This window comes from Cuculus canorus, chromosome 3 (genome assembly GCF_017976375.1).
Source record: "Cuculus canorus isolate bCucCan1 chromosome 3, bCucCan1.pri, whole genome shotgun sequence".
NCBI classification, from domain to species: domain Eukaryota; kingdom Metazoa; phylum Chordata; class Aves; order Cuculiformes; family Cuculidae; genus Cuculus; species Cuculus canorus.
The window spans coordinates 52345705-52365882 of record NC_071403.1 but is presented as its reverse complement, the minus strand read 5'-3'; the positions used below and the strand labels follow the sequence as shown (position 1 = coordinate 52365882).

The following is a 20178-nucleotide window of genomic DNA, read 5'->3' as shown; positions in this document are numbered from 1 at the left end:
CAAACAAAAGGGATGGCTCCAATAACAAGGGCTCCAGGAATTGCGTTTGGTGGGCACGTAGCTGGATGGCCAGCAGTGAAAATACAGGAGGAGTTGAGTCTTTATTTCTACTTGCAGCGAAGAGAAAAATATTTACTTTAGGTGCAAGACGGTAATTACTGCAGAGGACTTGCCACTCAGCAGAAAAACAAACACTAATGTTATATATGTACTGGAGCTGGCAGTTTTCCAGTGATACAGGAATGTGGTAATCAACAGTGGAGTGCCTGTTTATTCATTTTAAAAGCAAATGAATAGGCTTGATGTGTATTAATTTTTGCTGTTAACATTTAACCAACAGGCATTAAAGATTATTACAAGAAATACTTTATGGAAAACTGCTGTGGAATGTAATGAATGGCGAACCAGTAAGATCTAATTCAGGAGTGTTGTAGAATTGAACGGAGAATTTAATTAGCATTTTATGCAGCTATTTTTTTTTCCAGGTGGACTTTATTGTTAATATTCAAAGTAAGATTTAAAAGAACTGCCTCATTCCTTTTCCTCATAGAAATTCTCCATTGACATGGCATTCAATTTAATAGAACCCGGCTGCGGACACTCTTTCACTGTTAATGATTTTAATCTAAGAATGCAAGCAGAGTCAGTTCTGCCAGTTTGTAGGGAGCACACAGTTAGTACTTTATGAACGGTCTCTTTCTGTCTTCTTTTCTGGCAGGTTTCAGTACTGCATTTAGTAAAAGCAAAGTGCTATTGGATGCTTTGGAAGGAGTGTTGGGGGAGGCCAAACAAACAGCCTAGCATGCTGGAGCTCAGTGCAGAAAAAGATCTGATTCTCACACAACTGATAATTTGAATAGGTTTCTCCTGGCTGAACAAGTTAGTTTCCTTCCTAGAAAAGCAGAGCTATTTAGTTATTATTTGCTTTTTAATAAAACTAAGCTAAAGACATTTGTCTTGGACTTGGTCTGCTTTACAAGAAAGATTCATCTTGTGACTGTGAATTTTCTGGTTTGTATAGGTTGCAAACATCACCCACCACTATTATCTTTTCTTACTGCAGTGTTTTGTGTTGCAACATGGTTACAAATAAAGAACCTGAGACCTGTTAGGTCTCAAATAACACATCTGAGGGGAGACAGAAGCTCTTCTCCCTGTAGGCAGTCAGCTTTCTTCAGATTTAAGGTTTTTAAAGAGTTTCTAGTCTTTGCGGATGCAAAATATGTCTTAATATGAACAGAACATACACTTATTTGGTGCTCTGCCCTTGTCTGAAGGCAAGACACACACTGGAGTGTTTCACTGGCAGTGGCTCTATGAACCGAGAAGTTGGTGCAGGGATAGGCCAGCTAGGTTTTCCCTGCAGCAGCCTTCATGAAAGCTATGGAAAGGAATGCCCTAGCATAGGGAAGGAGGCAGAAGAGCCAGGATCTTGGGAGGGGAAAACTAGAATGAAAGGAGGAAAGAAGGTGGCCATCAAAAGTTTTTTGATTGAATGGCAGAGAAAAAATAGCATTCTTAAGCAATGATTGTCAGATGATGCAGGTTAGAAAGGACCTCAGGCCAACATCTAGCTCTGCTGAGGGCTGAAGCAGGGAGAGCTCCGAGGCCAGGTGGGGTTGCTTGGGGCTTTATCCAGCTGGGTCTTGAAAACCTTGAGGGACAGAAACTACATAGTCTCTCTGTGCAGCCTGTTCCACCACTTCAGTGTCCTTACGGTAAAAAAGCTGTTCTTTGTAAAAATGGTGAAATGCCCTGTTCCATCCTATTCGTATGGAAGAGTTACTACGGTGGGAGGAGGAGGGAAAGGTGTCACCTTCCTACCACTAGTCCTGCTGGAAACCTTGTGGGGCACAGTGGTGGCTCTGGTGGTGTCTCCCATAGGTGCAGGTTTAGGAGGAGAGGACAGGGAATTCAGCACAGGCAGTAGATCAGTACTACAGTTACTGAAAATACAAATTGAGACACTCTCGCTCAGTGGATAAATATATTTCATTATGTGTGTGCATTTAGCTAGGTCCCTTAAAATAGGGCCTCATTAGCAGGAGCCTCTGATAGCAGATTCAAGGTCCAGAGGGGAAGCAAATACTTTTCAAGTGCTGCTTGTAAGCGGCATATTTTATGGACTTTGAAGTCACATAATAACTCTCTATACTTGACAAATATTGAGGGTACTTGCAGCTGTACTGAGATTTTGCTGAAGTAAATGTGACTTTTCCCTTTTGCACTTATTCTAATGAAATACTCCACAGTTGCAGCTGCATTATAAGCACCTCAGAGCTATTTGTGCTGTTAATGGAGCTCACTAGATAACATAATTATACTTAAAAGCTTTTGCTTAGTCTGTAGCAGGCACATGTTGGAATGTATTGGTTAGTTAGAATTTGAAATATCTCAAAGCAATAGTTGATGGTGGAAATGTATTAAGGTTTTAGAGAGAGAGGGCAGTAGGTGGATCATGAGTACTAATATTCTTTGCATCCCCAATACTCAACACAATAAAAAGGGATTTTTTTGGCATAGAATCATGTACTAATGTGGTGATAGCAAACTTTGTTGCCAAGAATGTGAAGGTTTGTATGCGATCAGATTGCAGAAGTGAATATCATGAGCTCTATTCTTTTAAAGGTGGCCTTTAAAAGCACGGGCTATTGACTTTAGTATGGGGAACATGTTCCGGTGTCATCTTTGTTAATGGCATGTTCTTCCTTCTACCATACCATAGCTGGAACAGATATTTGGGTCAGATCCTGATATGAATGAAATCACTGCAAAACTGATCAGTTTTGATAGAGCAGGGATTTTGCTGAAGAAAACATCTGTTTGTATTGAGGAGCTTTTGTCTTCAAGGGCTAAATTTTAAAAGATACAGAGGAGCTTACAGGAGATACAATTAGAAAACTTTCCTGCTTCTTATATCAAAGTGATAGCTAGATTTTTGTTTCAAATTATCAAATGAATTGTAAGAGCTGGGCAAAAAGAAAATTATTTATTCTTTTATAGTTTTTTGCAGTTATGTTAAGGGAAAACCTGTGCTTTCCCACCATCTGCTGTTTGCTAAAGAGAACAGAGTATTTTGAGGACAATGAGCTCATTTGGGTTTGTACTGGAAGCCCTAATATTTACATATATAATCTATCTTGTTCTCCATGTTTCGGTGGCTATTTGAATTTCTTATCAAAGTAATAAAGAAACAAACCAAAAGAGAAAGATGCCAGCTGATAATACGACTGTGATAACATGTGATTACATACTGGCTAGCATACTTTGGGAAGAGGAATTTGATATTAAGCCAGGGAGCCTGGATATCTGGAGAGATCAGGGAAGTAGATCCCCAGCTGATAAAAGCAGTTGGAGGACTGCTGGGAGGAGTTATGACAGTTCACACCAGCTGCAGATTTCTCCCAGGAGACTGCTCTTCCTTAAACCGTGGTTAGTTTGCTGTGACCTCCTGTGGAAATCTCTATGCTCCGTTGCTCTCCCAGTGTCTCACTGGGTTACTCCATTTCTCTGACATTTGCTTGGCACCAAGAGGTTAGTCCAGCTGAAGACATTGGCACTCAGCACAGCTCTACAGAACACCACTGGCAGCTGAGCAGACCCTCAAGGCAGAATATGCTTTTGAAAATGCAATGTTCTTGGTTTTATCTGATTTTTATTGACATGTCAGCAAAATGGCTGTGACACCATATAATTAGCTCAAAAAGTTCTTTGGGACATTCTGATTCAAAACATTTTTGTTCTGACTTATACTTTGGAGAGCATTGTTAAAGCATATCCCAGCTGCAACAGTAAGGATAAACCCAGAATGCCTGGCCTCTGCTTTTCAAACTAGCAGGTATTGGGTTTTGTGTTTTACAGAAACATAGGGTGTATTTTGCTTTTGGATAAAGAAATCAAAATGGAGACTGCCTGACTATAAGTTTAGATGCTGGATTCAACTTCATTTTAAACTTAACCTGTTGCATTTCCTTTCCCTCTTGTCTCCACGCAATGTTACGCCTAGCAACACTAATCCCTTTATGAAGAAAGACAGCTCAGAGAGATAACCTTTGGTCCAGGCCTTTTCTTGCACGTCAGGTCACATTGAACAGATGTCTTTATCAGAGAGCCTAGTCCCCACAAGACCCTATGCAGACAGGAATAAGGGGGTTTGGTTCTTCTAGGGAAGATTTTTGTATACCTATCCTCTGTCTGCTGTGAGCTGCTGTTTACTAGAGAAGAACTATTTTAAGACAAGCTTGAATCTTGGTGATAAAAAATTATTTTTGTGTCTTGCTGATTTGCTCTGATTACCTGTTCCATTGTCAGTTTGGAAATACTCTTTATTTCTCATCTTTTTTTCCACGTTTTGCAAGTCAATCAACCAAGCTCTCTGTCTTGTAAGAGCAGCGGGATACTAAATTGCCAGAATTTGCCTGTAATGATGCCTCCTTCCTTTTGTGTCTGTGAAAAAACAACAGTCTCTAAACAGAAAGAAACTGCAAAAAATGGCATGGAAGATAGTGTTGCACATATGGGACAAAGAAAAGTCAAACGAATTTATTTTTTTTTTAACATGTAATGTGATGTATTATGCTGCACATGCTGGTTATGATTTTCTGTAGTCAGATGAAAAGCTGCTTTTTAGTGTATCTTGGAGTAAATGACATTTTACAGAACTAAATAAAGATCAGTCTGACTTATTTGGATGCTGTCTAGAAGTTGATGTAAATTAGTCCTGATTGCACAAGATGCTGTGCAAGCAGAGGAAAAGAGGAGTTAAACTGCATGTACTGAGCAGGGGAATTGGAGCATGGCAGAGTTGGGTCACTGCTGGACGTAGTGCAGGGCCAAGGAATGGACAAAACGGGCAGTGCCTGGAGCAAAGGAGTTTCTGAGAGGGGAGAAGGGACTTCCTTCCCTCTCCTTCCAGACACTGGTTGAACTGGTCCAGCTTCAGCACTGGGCTTGGCTCCTTCAGGACTTTTTTTTCCCTCCAGAGGTGACTTGGTGGAGTACAGGATGCCAGTGCATCCACTGGCACTCCTGCCTGTGCCATCGCAGATCTCCCTTATCATTTGGAATCTCTGGTTGTTGCTTTTCCTTCTTACAGCAGCACAGAATTTCTCTTTTTCCACTTACCCTGGTGTTTATAGAATTAATGGTTGTAGAGCACACATTGTGCTTGGGCTTCAGGAGGTTCAGTAGAACAGGATGAATAAGAATTACCTTGTAATGACCTAGTGAAGTGATTTGTCACAGTACCTGTTTTAATATAAAGTGCTGCTGATAATTTTCCTCTTTGTGGTTGCAGTCAGTGACTAATGAACCTGACTAACGAACCTGCTGCTTCATCTGTTACCATTATTGGAGGTGGAAGGAAGAGGAGGGGGAAGATGGTTGTGACTGCAGGAACACTGGGGTGACTCTGCAGGAATTTGGATTCCCAAGTGTTTTGTGAGGAAATGAACAAAAAGCAGGAACTAAGTTTAATATGTGCAAGTCTGTAAAAATGAAGTTTCTACTATAAAGGCATATTCTCCATCAAAGAAGTACATAGATATATGTTGTGTGATCAGTAAAGAGATACGAGGGGCTTTCGTTTCTCCCTGTCATTAAAAGATTTAACTGTCCCATTGGCAGACAAAAATTACAATACAGTTCACTGAAATGCATTCAAACCCAAGAGTTCACAACACAGATTTCCACTATGGGAAATAACTACTCTCAAAATAAAAGGACCTGCCCCCACCGTAGTGCAGTAGCTGTGGTGTGGGTCAGGTGTGGGCATGCCGGCTCTGCTTTGATCTTCTTGGGGCCAGGGAACGTTTTTCCTGGTGTACAGTAAGAGCAGACCTTTTCTGTCTGTTGCTGTGTTTGGAAGGGCAAAATTATGATTACTATTTTTATTAGAACTAATACTAGTATAATAAAATACTTAAACCATTAAGTTTTTATGACACCTGGGTAATCATTTTGAGCTACGTACTGATTCTAGAGGCACATTTTCCTAGGAGGAGTTTGAAATTGAGTGTGGGGATTTTATAACCTGTCTTGAAAACATTTTTAAACAGAGTATAAACCAGCTTAAGAATAAAATACAACGATGATTTATAAATCACACTTTCAAGCTTTTTTTTTGTGGGAGTTCATATGATAAATCAGAGATCTGGTTCCTAACATTTGTATCGCAATCTGCTTGGAGCGCAGTTGCAGGGCTGCTCTCCTACAGGCCCATTAGATTTTGCAGGACCACAGAGAAATCAAATCAGCATGAGCACAGAGGTGAGCTGTTGAGATTGGTTTACATGGTCAGGCCTCCAGTTGGCAAAAATATAGTTTTTCTTATGTGCATGGGTAAGCACAGACATTGAAGCTTACAAGCATGGTAATATTATTATCAGGAATATAAATATGTCCTTTTCTGTGTCATTGTTTTCACTATAGTTCTGATAATATACGGTGCTTTTTGTTCTTTAGTAACAGCATACTAAAATTTTATGTCGCAGTGTTCTCCACCTTCGTTAGATTCTCTCTGTGTGGGAGTGTGTGTGTAAAGGAGATTAGGTAACTAATACAATAATAACAACAATGCTTTGACAGCTTGGCACTGGGCACAATGAGAGTTCATAGATATAGTAAAAGCAGTACCATGCTTGTTGCAATATTAAATTGTGAGTACATGAGCAGTCTCTTGATTGCTGGCCGTTCCTAACCTTCTCGCTTGGAACTGAAGATGGCTTGTGTAGTGCTGATGGGTGTGATGGAACCAAAAGACGAAGAAAAGAACAAAAGGTAAAGGATCTAATTTGTGCCCTATTTACATAAAAGCTTTATGAGCCTAAGGCACAAAATTTTTATTAATACTGGAGTAGTATGTGGCCTGTAGGTTTTAAATAAGAAAGGAAGAAGCAACTTTCGTCATTCCTTCAAAAGTTTGGGTGAGTTAAGCCTTCTGGTTCTTTCAGTGCCAGTATCAAGTCAGCCCTGCTGTGCAGAGCTTGCTCTCTGCTGAACTGTAACCCCAGTCTAACTTGATGAAGGAGAAAATGGATTTGAGAGCACTTATCATGAGAGCTTATTGCACCATGGTGGCACTGTTAAAAGTTCTTTCGGTGTATGTCCACAGCTGGAGTTTGTGTGAAAACACACGCTAACACTGATTGCATAGCATTGCATTGCCTTTCAGGAGAAAGGCATTTTAGGCTTTTAAGGTATTTTGCTTGCCAGAATAATATCTTACTGGTCATAACATATAACTTTAGAAGTGATATACCATAGAATGTTTGGGTTTTATGCATTTACAACCAGAGAGATGTTTGAATGTTTCTGGTTTGTCTGTGTTTACTGTCTCTGTATATATATAATCGGCTACAGTTCTGAAACACATTCATCCTCTTTGGATTTTGTGCTTATAGTCTTCCAGCAGGAGCTTCCTGCATATTCTAACTCAGCTGGAAGATTTTTCCACACCAGAAGTTTCTAGTGCAATCCTGGGGATGGAGTACAAATTGGACATACTTATTTTCTACTGCTAAATTGAGGCTCATCTCTTTTCACCATACCTGCTAGATGTATTTCATGTTGTTACCAGTATCACTACATAGTCTTAATGTAGCCTTCAGTTGTACAGAATAATTTTTTATACTTCTGAGTTTTGGAGCTTTTCAGTGGTTGGCCAGCTTAGTACAGTAGCTCTGAAAGCTGACAATAAATGCTTTGCATTTAGACTGAAATGTATACCCTGTGAGGACGAAAATAAGAACAATCCCATTTTATACATAATTTTATATGTATTCATACATAATATGCACCACAATTTGCAGGTTGTGATTTCCTCTCCATTATTAGACTTCTTTCCCACCTTAGAATTCATAAATAACCATTGTAAAACAGGAAAAAGCAGGAGCAGACTCCACATTGTATGTCAGTCGTGGTTTCTGTCCTCAAGTTTCCATCTTCAAGATGACTGTTTACACTTCAAAAACTCAGTGCTTCAGAGCGTGTTGTGGTAATATATCATGTTTTATACAAAAGTTGGGGAGAAGAATTTTCCATGTGCAACTTTTTATCAGAAGACTAGTAAAGATACCAAAACCAAAAGCAATTGTAAGATGAGGAAATTTCTAGCTGAGCAATCAATCAAAACCTGTCGCATTGGGGATACTAAGAAATACATCAGTTGATGGGCATTGAGGCATGGATGCTGATGCCTGTGGCACTAAGCCATGTTGGCTGTTTTCTGACCTGTTCTTTGTTGGATTTATGTGATGCTTTGTGTCAGGCTTAGGAGTAATTAGGCTCAGAACAGGTATTTGCTTTTCGCTATATCTGGCATATGTATGGGTTTTTTTTCTTATGCAGCAAATACAGTGGGAGATCTCCAGCACAGAAACCTTTTGCTTTCCTGCTTTCGCTTGTGATTTGCCACTGATTTTCGTGGAAGTAAGAGCAGGCTGCTTATATCCTTTGAAAAATGGTGATGGCAGAGGTAGCTCCAGGTACCTCAGTGAAGTTATGCAGGCACTGGTGTGGCTGTAATAGCAGGCATCTCTCTCTTCTCCTGCTGTACGTGTTTCCTTAGGTCTGTCGTTTTCAACTCACTGGAGAAAAAGGGCTGAATAAAGGCCGTTTTCCTGCTGGCAGGGCATGTTGTGAATCTGCGTACATGGCAAATTCTTTGGACGCTTTTCTCTGTGTTTTTGTCTACCATACTTCTCTAAAGTTTCTCTGAGATTTTACTTAGAAAAAAGTGGCAATTGCTAGTGTCTCTTTGTAATTATCCAAATTTCTCTGTCAATGTTTCAGCTTGTATAGGGAAGTTTCCACCTTACTTGCTGTGCAGTGTACAAATAAAAATAGAAAGATGCATAGGGTTTGGGGTTTTTTTTTTGTTTTATATTATTTTATGTTGTGTTCTGCTCATTGTTAGGAGAGGTCTAGGAGAAAGTTCTGGTTTATTTCTTGTTTTATCAGTGGAGACTACTCAGTTAAAATTAGTGCAAAATTGTGATTGGTCCTTAAACATTGTTTTCCTCTGTAGTTACTGCTAACTTTATTCTGAGCATTTTGCAGTGAGGCATGAAGTGGAGTCTAATCTCGTGTCATCCTTCTCCGCTGTGATCCTGATATGCTGTTGCGTACCAAATTGAAGGGATACTGGGATGAATTGGCTCAGTGAGGTATATTATTTCTTGCTCAGCCCAGGTCCAGCAATGGATTGTTTAGATTTTATGTCTGGGAGTCAGTATATACATGCAGATGGATAAACTGTGTAAAACCTAAGCTTTGCATGATAGCTATCTAAACTCAGGAAGTTAACGGAGAACATAAGGTCAAGGACTTAATCAAAATTTTGGCATGACAATGAAGAGTAGCTTCATACCACATATGGTGTGTGTGTGTGTGTTCATGAATAAATGAGAAGGGAAGGGGATGTGCTTCCGCATATCCTCATTACAGACCTAGTCATGATGAGTCTCACTGTGTCAGCATGTAGATTTGAGTTTATCAAAACTGGGAAGAAAGAGATAGATGTACTCAAAGTTGCCTTTTCTCTCTGATGGAACAGTACTTTCTTCAAGTAGTCTTTGCCAGGTTACTTGTGGTTTTTAATTCTCATCTCAAAAGTAGTTAGGATACAAAAGATTGTACAAATTTTCATTTTTCATCTGCCAAACCTAATTGCAACTACTGCATAATGCTTACAGATAGTTATTTTGTAAACTGCTATGAAAAAGAGGAGGGAGAGGGGTAAAAACGGGTGTTAGTTCTTTTGTGTTCCTTCTGCCTTTCTTAGGTAGTGACACTGTGTGGATTTGAGCAGTTTACAACCACTTTTTTAAAAAAAGAGCTGTAGGGTTTTTTTTTTCCCCTCCAGAATCACACTTCTAATAGGAAAATACCTCTCATATAAAGAGGAAACAGAGGATGACAAAGGATGTAGGTGCAGTGACTCAGTACCCAGAATTATTTTTCTGTGGCTAGAAAAGTGAAAAGTCCCAGCTGAGAAAAGTAACTTACAACTGTTGGGAAGAGAGATTTAGGAGGATCACAAGAAAGGAAGAATTGCTGCCTTCACAGCAGGAAGTGCCTGGCACACGGGCGAGAACCTTAGCAGGGGAAAATCAGCAGGTAGACTGGCTTCTGGGAGGCCCAGAGGTGGCTGAATGGTGTGGATAGGCAGGGAGCATGTGGGAAGTTAAGCAATGGAGATTTAAGCCTGGTCAGAAATGACAGGGCTCACTTGAGGCCCTGAGTAGGGATTATCAGAGGGCAAAGTAAGGCTTTGTGTCTCGTTGACTGCACCTTATTTTGGTTTTGGTTACAGACTATAGGTGGGTAACTGTTGATGTGCGTGAGTCATGTAAAATTATGCCATTCACGTATTGCCAGTGGATGCTTTGAATGGGTAATTTGTAGCAGAGGGCTGGTTAGCTAAAGCAGGCTAAGAATGAGAGCACAACTTACTGTTTTGCTAGAGACAGTCTGATGCCCTGACTCTCTCTTCACACATAACTTCTTCTCAACCAGCCTTTGCATTTCGGGTTCTATCTCACAAGCTTTGGAGAGATCTCCACATCTGAAAACATGTGATTCTCCTTTGTCCTCGGGAGAGTCATGCAGCAACGTCTTTGTCTCCTTTCATCTCCTGATTCTTAAGCATGAGGCAGCTTATTTTGTGTAGAACATTTGATTTGAAACTGATAGTGATGCATGCTGTGAAAAGTGGTGTAACCATCCTCCTTTTGCTCAGGGAGCCCCTGCTGGTTTTGTGGCATTCAGATGCATCCTGGTACGTAGGTTGTCCTGCCATTCTTGCTAGGTTCATGGTTTGGTGCTCTCCAAGACTGATCTCTTATCTCTGATGAAGTCTGTGAAAAAGCTCCTTCCATCTGAGACTTTCTTCTCATGTTGTAGTTGCTTTTACAACTAGGTGAGGTGTTTTTCTTTGACATGACAACTCTCCTGACAAATGGTTGGTTAGTGGGATGCTCTCCTTTTGATGTTCAAATTGCTGTGTGTATAAAGGTTGCTCAAGTGAGAACTTTAGCTCACCCTTCAAGTCCAAGTGTCTTTACCTGTGGTTGTTGTCTTCCAGCTTGTGATTCAGAGCCTTGAGTTGATCAGAACCAGCTACTGTGTTTTGTAGAGACACAAATTTTTTTGCGAGTTTTATTGACACTTGCGGTTCTGCCAGCTTCTGCTTTTTATGATTTCTTTGGCCCTGTGGGGCTCTTCAGATTGTTTCATGCTTCAGTTCAAGGTACATCTGTCGTGTGCAACACTTGTGTAATGCATTAAGTCACTAGTAAAAGCAACATCTACTATCAGTGGGCAGAGCCACTGGACTGACAGTACCCACAGGCTTAAGCATTTTCTTGAAATAGGCACATAGCATCCTACTTACTGGGATCTGCTCTAGGTGGTAAATTGTGAGTTGCCCCTTCAGAGAAATGTTTGAAACACCTGGGTGCTGTGGCAAACACACAGTTATTCGAACTCAGACTGTGTAGGATTTGTTCTGTAGGCAAGAAGAAATATTTCTCTCTTATTTGGGTAAGAGGCCTCTTCGGCCTAATTAGGAAACACTTTGCGATGATGAAGCAATATGAGCACACAGAAATGCAAAAAGCCCATCTTCACTGTACACAGATAAAGGGAAATGAGCAAATAAAATATGGGATCCCAGAGCAGAAAGGATTATAAGCTGGCAAGAGATAGAGTTCTTATTGCTAGGTTGATATACCTAATTGATATAAATATGAAGCCCTGTGCAGTCTGTGGTAGTTAAAAGATACGCATCTAAATAATATTTAAATAGACTCCTGCATTTTTAAGACCCACTAGAGTGTAATTGTATTCAACTTAATTAAATGAACGGAACCCCCCTGATAACTGTACATTACTGCTCCTAAATAAAATGCTCTCCAAAGGCACTTCAAGATGCTTAGTTAAGATGATAAAAATCTGGAGCGCAGTGCCATGAAGTTTTGCATGAGCAGCTTTCGTTTTAGTTCATGTATATGCTACCTGCAGTGGCTGAGGCTGTGTCTTAACAGTGCCATACCTCTACTACAGTCAAAGGCTGAGGCTTCACTGAAGTGCTTCAGGACAAATTCAGTCCTTCTGGTTTTGCATTATTTGTATGAATGCATGATGTCTATTTAAGCTAGCTTATCAGTGCCATCAAAGAGTGGGACCCCCTGTGCGCCTGTGCCAGCAATGGGCGCGCGGTCCCCGAAGAATCACAGAAGCAAAAGTTTGTGAGGAGATCATGGGTAGGTGGGCTGGGTGGCCTTAGTGAGGAGGGGGATGGACGCAGCTTGCTTAGAGGAAGTACAGGAAACCATTTCTTCTACTGCTAATATTACAAGGGGAAACATGGATTACTGCCATGCTCAATTACGGGTGTTTCCTTTCCCAGTAGAAGATTGCCTATCAGGAAGCAGTAGATGTGAAGGCAAGGTTAGTCCCTGGGTACGCAAATGTTGGGTGTATCCTCCAGACTGCAAGCTGCCGAATTTCAGAAGAATAGCAGAGTTTGAGAAAGCAGTTTAAACACCGATTGCCTGGTTTTCCACAGTTGAAAGCTTAGGTGTGCTCACAGCCGAAAGTTGAGGGCTGTGACTCTGGGGTGCATCATACTCTGTGCCGCTGTCACAGCAACCAAGTCACTACTTTTCATATCTACTTCCAAAAGAGAGGAGAGACCCTATTGTGCCTTGGTGTGCAGAACAGTATGTTTTCATGCTTTGTAAAACTGGATTTTGGGCTGAAGGCACATTTGTCAAGATTCCCTTTCCTCTCTTCTGAAACTTTCACATGCATAGCAGGACAGTGCCTGTCCCTTGGAATTAAACTTCTTAAATGGCACATGGAGGAACAAGTAATTGTGCTCACAACCTACTTTGTAATAGCATAGTAGCATTTCTGAATGCTGGGATGCTCGTCGCTGGGCTGTGTGCCGCATCAATAAAGGCGCAGTGCTGCTGTGTAAGTTTAGATGAGGAGATAGGCTTATGCAGACAGAAGAAACATTTAGCGACTGCATCCCTGCCAGCCTCTCCTGGGCACTGGCTTCCTTGTGGAGCTGTGCTCTCTCTCTTCCCTCAGCTCTCTGGTAATTGTAGCTGGGGGAGGGAGGGAAGGTGCTGATGCATGATTTGACTGCTGAGGTAGTGGGAAATTAGGGAACGCATGGAGGGCTCTTCTCCTTTATTGGTGCATCCCTGAAGCCAGTACCACCAGGTTTCAGTGGGCCTGGGGAAGCTCTAGTCCTTAGAGAGGACCAGACAGGAGACCTGTTCAGGATCTCGGCCCTGGCTTTCAGAAAGGTTTGGGCAAAAACCACAAACCCAGAGAAGCAGAAGTAAAGGGTTGAAGAGTGCACGATGGTACACCGCAGAAGCAAGGGAAAGGGGCAGGAAGAACGGAGAAACTTTTGAGTCAACTTTCTTTTTTTCTGGGTGAGGTATGTTCTGCTTGTGCCAAATTGTCATGCTGAAAAGCATAGCAAAGTTTAAGATAGTGATGATTTTCATACTACCGTGATGCTTGGAAGAATGTCAGTGGAGAGGAACGAAGGTACATGTTGCTGTTATTGGGGAATTTATGCGGCACATGGCAGAACGGAATGCCATTCCTTCCACAAAGAATTTATAGATTGTAAGCACCTCCTAATTGGGGGAAAAAAGGAAAAAAGTACACTTCATAGGCCAAAAGAAGTTTGGTGCATTTTATTTGGAGAAACTATTTAAGGACCATGTAATTGGATAAAGAAATTTTTTACTGTACAAGCAATTATTTTCCCTTGGATAGCATGGTGACAGTTATGTATATGCCTCTTATACACTTAACTGCTAGGAACCTATGAATATTGTGTCTCAGGCAAGGATTAATATGCACAATAAATATCTAGGGTATACGGCTGTATAAAGATTTTACTGCCATGCGTTGATGCAATAGAGATTCACAAATACAAAGTTTAGTAAGTGTTTTCCTTACTATTTTATGATGTTGATAAGTACTTCATTTAAAGGATAAAAGGATTAGGTCAGAATAAATTCCCATATAAGACCACCATATTAGTGTTACCAGTAGACGGTATTTTGGATATTTCATGTTCATGTATGGAGGTTGACTTCGGACAAATAGAGTTGTGGAAAAGGTAGAGAAATGATTGCCTGTTCACAAAACAAAATCACCCTTTGAATAGTTCTTAGCATGCTTCTAAGAGTATGTTCATAGAGAAACCCTTATTTTATAGTAGTTTCTAACTTTGTTTTCCTCTGTTGAAAATGAAACCAGGATTTCATACAGTGGGTTTATTGTTAAATGGGCTTTCAGTGCCTTTTGGTTCGTTGACTTAAGTTAGTGCATTTTATTGTTTTACTGTGTTTCATCAATACATTCATCTATGAAGGAATGCCCCTTAATTGGGCATTAACTGGTATAAAGTAGAAATCAATTTTACTGTGCTTTTTGTAGTAAAACTTGGACACTGCTCAGTGTTTTTGCTTTCTCCAAATCTACCATCCAATTTAATACCTTGGGAAGTACTGTAAACTACACTCGCTGAGTTTATGCGTTTGTCCTGAGATACTGTTGTCTTTGCAGTTTTTGTCTTTAAACATCCAAATTGTTGGGTTTTTCTGTTTACGTGTTTTCTGTATTTTTTTTCCAGGTTGTTTGCACCTCAGTTATTGTAGACCCAAACTGTCACAAAATTTGTGTTTTGTTCTATAGTGCTACTACTCTGTATAAAGAAAAGGTGAATTTTAATGAGATCTCCTGCACTGTTAAAATTGATGTGGACAGCTCAGTGATACAAATTTATTTCATTATCTATTTAAGACGTTTGGCTCTTGCATGTCTGTTTCATTAGACTCTAACTTAACTCAAACATGAAGCCACCCTGTAAGTTTCCAGATTTTGAAACAAGGAATTAATCTACATCTCCTTAATAGTGCATCTTTAATAGCATACATGTTAATTTCTTAATTATTGCCATTCTTCTGTTTACCATTTGTTTCTGCTCAGAGCGTCAGGATAGATGCTGGCTGCAGCTGGTGTGCATGAAGAGACAGATTTCCACTCAATTTGAGGAAGAAGTCTCAGTAAATGCTGAGTGCAAAAGGAGAAGGCAGTGAGAGCCAGAGAAACAAACCTCATGAGAGATAATGTCAGGTGCAGCTATTACATGGCTTAAAGAGTTGTTAACTTACTCTGCTTTATGAGCAGTGATAACCTGTACCTGATAGCTGGGTGGGTAGTGGTGGCCTGGCAGGTGTCAGAGCAAGAGTTTTGAGTTACAGTTTGAACCAAGTGCAGATCACTTAAGGGAAAGGAGGATAGAAGGTAATATACTATTATTAGGGATGCTAGACATTAAGGGTGCTTTGAACTAACTTTTCGTGAATAAAATTTGCATGTAATCCTGTCAAAATAATGGTCATGTGAAAGAGCTGGCTCCACTTGTGATAAATACCTACTTTTTATGTATGTTGGAATGTACAATTGCACAGATACAAGTTATTCATTAGCATACACATATATATATATACGCACACACATATTTTTATTTTTTACATAGAGGAGTTCCTTGGTTGCGTGCCAGAGAGATGGATCCCAGTAGTATACTTTCAAATCAATTTTTATTTACAAAGGGAAAAACTTAAATCACGTTTGGAATGTTTTTTCAGAGAGTCTTTGTTATAACTTCTTGACGAAGACTTCAAGGCTTTACAGTGAAAAGTGAGGGGGCAAAAAGATTATGTGCTGATGGTGAAAGAAACACTTTCTTTACAGAGTTTTGAAAAGGTGAAGAGTTTGGTTTGATGTAAAGGTAGGGCAAGGCTTCATATACATTAGAAAAAACTTACATAGTTATGAAGTTTAATATAAAGTTTCTGGGTCTAGAGTGACTGTGCTCTGAACTCAGTGGGCTGTATCAGTTATTTCAGATAACTGCTGCAAAAGCTTTTATGTCAAACTATACCATTGTGCATTCTGCTTATTGTACTGAATTTAGAACTGTTTTAACCATGCTGCAGAGAGCTTGACACAGTTTTATTAGATCTATTTTTGTAATTCTGCAAAGCCTCATAGCTTAATGACTCAACCTTTAGATGTCATAAAAATTAATGGAAAGTCTTCTGTTGAATCGGTCTGATCTGTATGTTCTCTTTGTTCTCACAGTGTCCAGCTATAGAGAGGTCAAGAGAACCATGACAACCCTTCAGCATCCTCTAAAATAGCTGTTCTCAATATAAAAATGTCATGACTTCTAGTCTGAGTATTTTATGCCTTCCCCTGAATATCAAGGCAAGCGCTGGGCTGCATGGCCTCACGCTTCTGTCTCATTCACATTTTTGCCCCCGCTGACTGTTAAGACAGACTTTGAACGTGTCACTTCATGGATGGTGGAATTGTTACTTCTGCTGAATGGAAGATTGTCCCTTCTGAGCTCTAGGAAAAGAAGGGGACATTTCTCTAACAGCTTGTTGGGTTTATTTTAATGGCAGTCATTTTGAAGCTAAGTCAGAAGGCAAGACATCAGTCTTATTCCTAGCAGAAAAACGTTGCTGGCAAGGGACGTGTAAGAGGGTCAGAAATGTGTGAGAGATGCAATTATAGTGAAGGAGCATGGGTTTTCCTATGGATGCCTGTCCTTACCATAAAAGTCCTTATTAGCAAATTGAGATGGAAGCCCTAGCCAGAAAGTTGCATACAGATTTAACTCTTCTGTTTTGAAAAGGTTTGGATCCAATTTAAATCTGCCTCCTTCGAAAGAGCTGGGGACAAGGTGAAATACAGCATCTCTCTGATTATCACTTTTACCCTGAATTAATGTATTAGTATATTTTGCAGTGCAGGGAGTTACACTGCCAGTCCGAGGTTGCCTAGGGAAGGATACACAAGTTTCTTGAGCTTTCATGAGCCCACATTGGGAAAAATATCTAAAAAGGACTGGTATCTTATTCAGAGTTGCCCCACAAAAATCTCAGTGCGCCGTGCTTTCTAGCTAAGCTAGTTCTGCTTAGCTTTAAACGTCTCATAGAATGTGGGCTATGTAGATGAAGTGCTGTTGAAAACAGTGTGTTTATTAGGCACAAACGTGTTTTTCCTTCAGCAAATGTTCTCGATTCACTGCTTTTTTGGTCCTTACTCCCTCTTACCCCTCTTCCCTCCCTAGACAAACCTGTTTGCTCTGGCCCACATTTCTGATTTCATTTATGTACTCCTTTCAGCTATCCAAACCAAAGGTATTATAGAAATGCAGGGTTGTGTTCCACAAATTTTTGGTAGCTGTCCCTGTTGAGATCCAGCTGCCAGAAATAAGCTGGTAATCTTTACAGTGACTCTCTACGCAGTAGTCCTGTGTTTCAGGCACGGAAGTGGATTTTTCTCCTCTTGGGCTGTGAAGGTCAAAAACATGCCTTTGCCCGGGCATAACTGCAGAGTGTTGTGAAAGAGCATCTTCCCCTTTTTTGTGCCCTTTCCACTATTTGAAAATTTTAATATTTAATATTTTAGTTGGAAAAAAGTCAGATTTATTTTTCCTCTAGTTTCTGACCTTGTCCTACCCTGTTAGTTTATGCATGTGCTGTGGCCATAGCTAGAGTGATTTTTGAGTAAGGAACTTGTTATAGCTTCGTAGTGTGCTATAATCTGCACTGCCATGTGCAGATGGAGACCCATCTGTCTGGCTGACCAAACAGGCTTGTAGCATGCACGTCTTTTTCACATTTTGGGGATTCATGCAGTTACATGAATTTCACCCAGTGGCTTGGAGGGTGAGCACATATGTCTGATAATTATGACGTCTTTCCTGACATTGCTAATGTCTACTGGAGTGGGACGAGGATATGCTGGAATATGCAGCTTTGTAATACATTTTGCAGAATCTGAGATGGGAAAGTACAAACTCAGTTGTGGTTTTGGTAACTCTAAGACTCTTATACTGTATGGAAGTTTATATATGTATGCTGTGCCATTGCCTAGTATTTAGGGTTGTATGCAGGTTCATTAAATAGATACGTTACTTAGAAAAGTCCATTATTCCTCCTTGGGTAATAGTGATTTTATTTTATTATTGTTATCATTATTTATACATATATATATATATATATGTATTTTTACTTAATTTATTGCCAGCAGAGTTCTCTGTCAAAACATTTTTCTCCTCTACACCTTCAGATGTCAAATACAAATGATTCTGCCAGTGCATTTAACTGTTGTGCCGTGACCAATAAATCCTAACTTTATAATAAGTGTCAAATTATTCCAACTTCTCTTAGTAGGCCCTTCATTAACAGGAACCTCGACAGATTCCTTTGGTATTCACAAGCACTTCAGAAATAATTCTCTGGGAATTTCCCAGCAATTCATCATTTACTCTGTGCTTTATGATGCCAAAATTAAAAGGTGGAAATTAGGAACACATTTGGTAACCAAAAATAGAGATCTGAGATAATTTCTGTTTTCATTAGAAAAATTTTATTAGATCTTCATTTTAGGTTTAACCCTTTAAAACTCGTGGGTTATTTACTTTCCTAGCTGTCAGACTATTTGGTGGAAACATCTTGGGCAGTAGTTAATTTTAGGATAAACATGCAGTAACATTTTATGGATAAATTGAAGCATTTCAGGAATGGTATTTCTGCTCAATATTTGTGTGCTTACTAATTTTTTTCCACCAGAGAAGATCTGTGTGGGGGATTATATAGCTGGAACATTGCACTTTGTGTGGCAATAAATACAACTGGTGCAAAACAGCCTTCATGGTAAGGCTTTGCTTAACTGTAAAATTTGTAACAAAATGAGAGAGAGTTTATTTTGAGGTCTTGGTTTGAAAAATATTACTGACCTGAAGCAGTTAGGAGCACATCAGTGGCTACTGAATTACAAATATATCAGTAAGAATAAACTTGCAAGCTATGTCTTTTTCATTATGTACAGAACGTGTTGCAGATATGGGACCCATCTACATCAAAGTGGGACATAACTACAGGCTTATTATAAATTGCATTGGCTTGTTATTTTTTATATCAAATAGCTTGATGAAAGCTTGAAAGCTTTTTTCCTACCTGTGAACTAAAATGACAGTTCGTGTTTGTTTATACCCTGTTGTATTAGTATTGGAATCGAGCCCATGGTGTAGGGCTATTTATAAGGAAGAATAGGAATGAATGAACTGATGGGTTTAGACTTCATTTCTGTTATCTTAAAAGTTCTCTAGGTTTTGGCTTGCATATGAAAGCAAGAAGATAAAACTAATTTATGAAAATTAACATTGGCTCTTATTCTTGATGGTTCAAAGTGAACTCTTTTAAAAATATTATTAGTTACAAATTATGTTAATGTCCTATATTATTAGTAATGGTAAGGATTATTTTTTTTAACAATACAGACAATTCCTGTGATCCTGTGTTTTGTAAGGAAATGAGGGACTTGTCAACCCAGAGCTAAAGTTTTACACATGAATATTTTTTAAATACTCAGTTAACTCAAGACTAAAACAGGAATACAAAGTACACTGTTGGTAATTTTGTGTGAGACAATTTAGAACTGTTTGGAGAAGTTTGGTTCAATTTAATGAAAAGACAAACAAAACTCCTGATTAATTGTACTTGTTTGAGATCTAAAGTAGGTCCTCTTGGCCAATATGAGTGCAGCAGAAAAATGAAGCATCTTCTCTCTTTTTAGCTTTCACGTGTTTTTAATAGTACTTGAAGAATAAAGGAGGACGATAGAACTGTATGTAGGGGTAAGATATGAGGTAGTATAAATCAGATATGCAGTTTTTTCTTAAGTTATGAAGTTATTTCCTTGTGTGTAATATGGGGGTGAAATACTCACTGTCTTTGGCTTGAATTGATTTGTGTATTTGTATTTATATTTTGAGAAAAGCAATGCTTTCTGAATACGTGCATGCATAAAATCATAAAAGAGCCTCTTTGCAACAAAGACCAATGTTTCAATCAGCATCTTCCACTACAAGCTGAGATGTAAATGCAAATGTTCATAGTTTCGTTCGCATTTTTTGAGGCTGGAAACTTCAAATGCCAAAGCTGTCTGCATCTAGTTAGGAGTTTGCATACTTCTTTTGTGGAGTGGCAAACTTGTAAAGGTAGCTACCTGCAGTGTGGTGACCCAGCAGAAGTGTATGACAGGGTTGCAATGAGTACGTAT

At 39.6% G+C, this 20178-nt stretch overlaps 1 protein-coding gene across 6 annotated transcripts in view; it reads left to right on the top strand.

Annotated features, from left to right (window-relative positions):
- Nucleotides 1–20178, top strand: part of SASH1 (SAM and SH3 domain containing 1) — a 536181-nt gene that overhangs the window by 415620 nt on the left and 100383 nt on the right. The gene's annotated exons all lie outside the window — the stretch shown is intronic.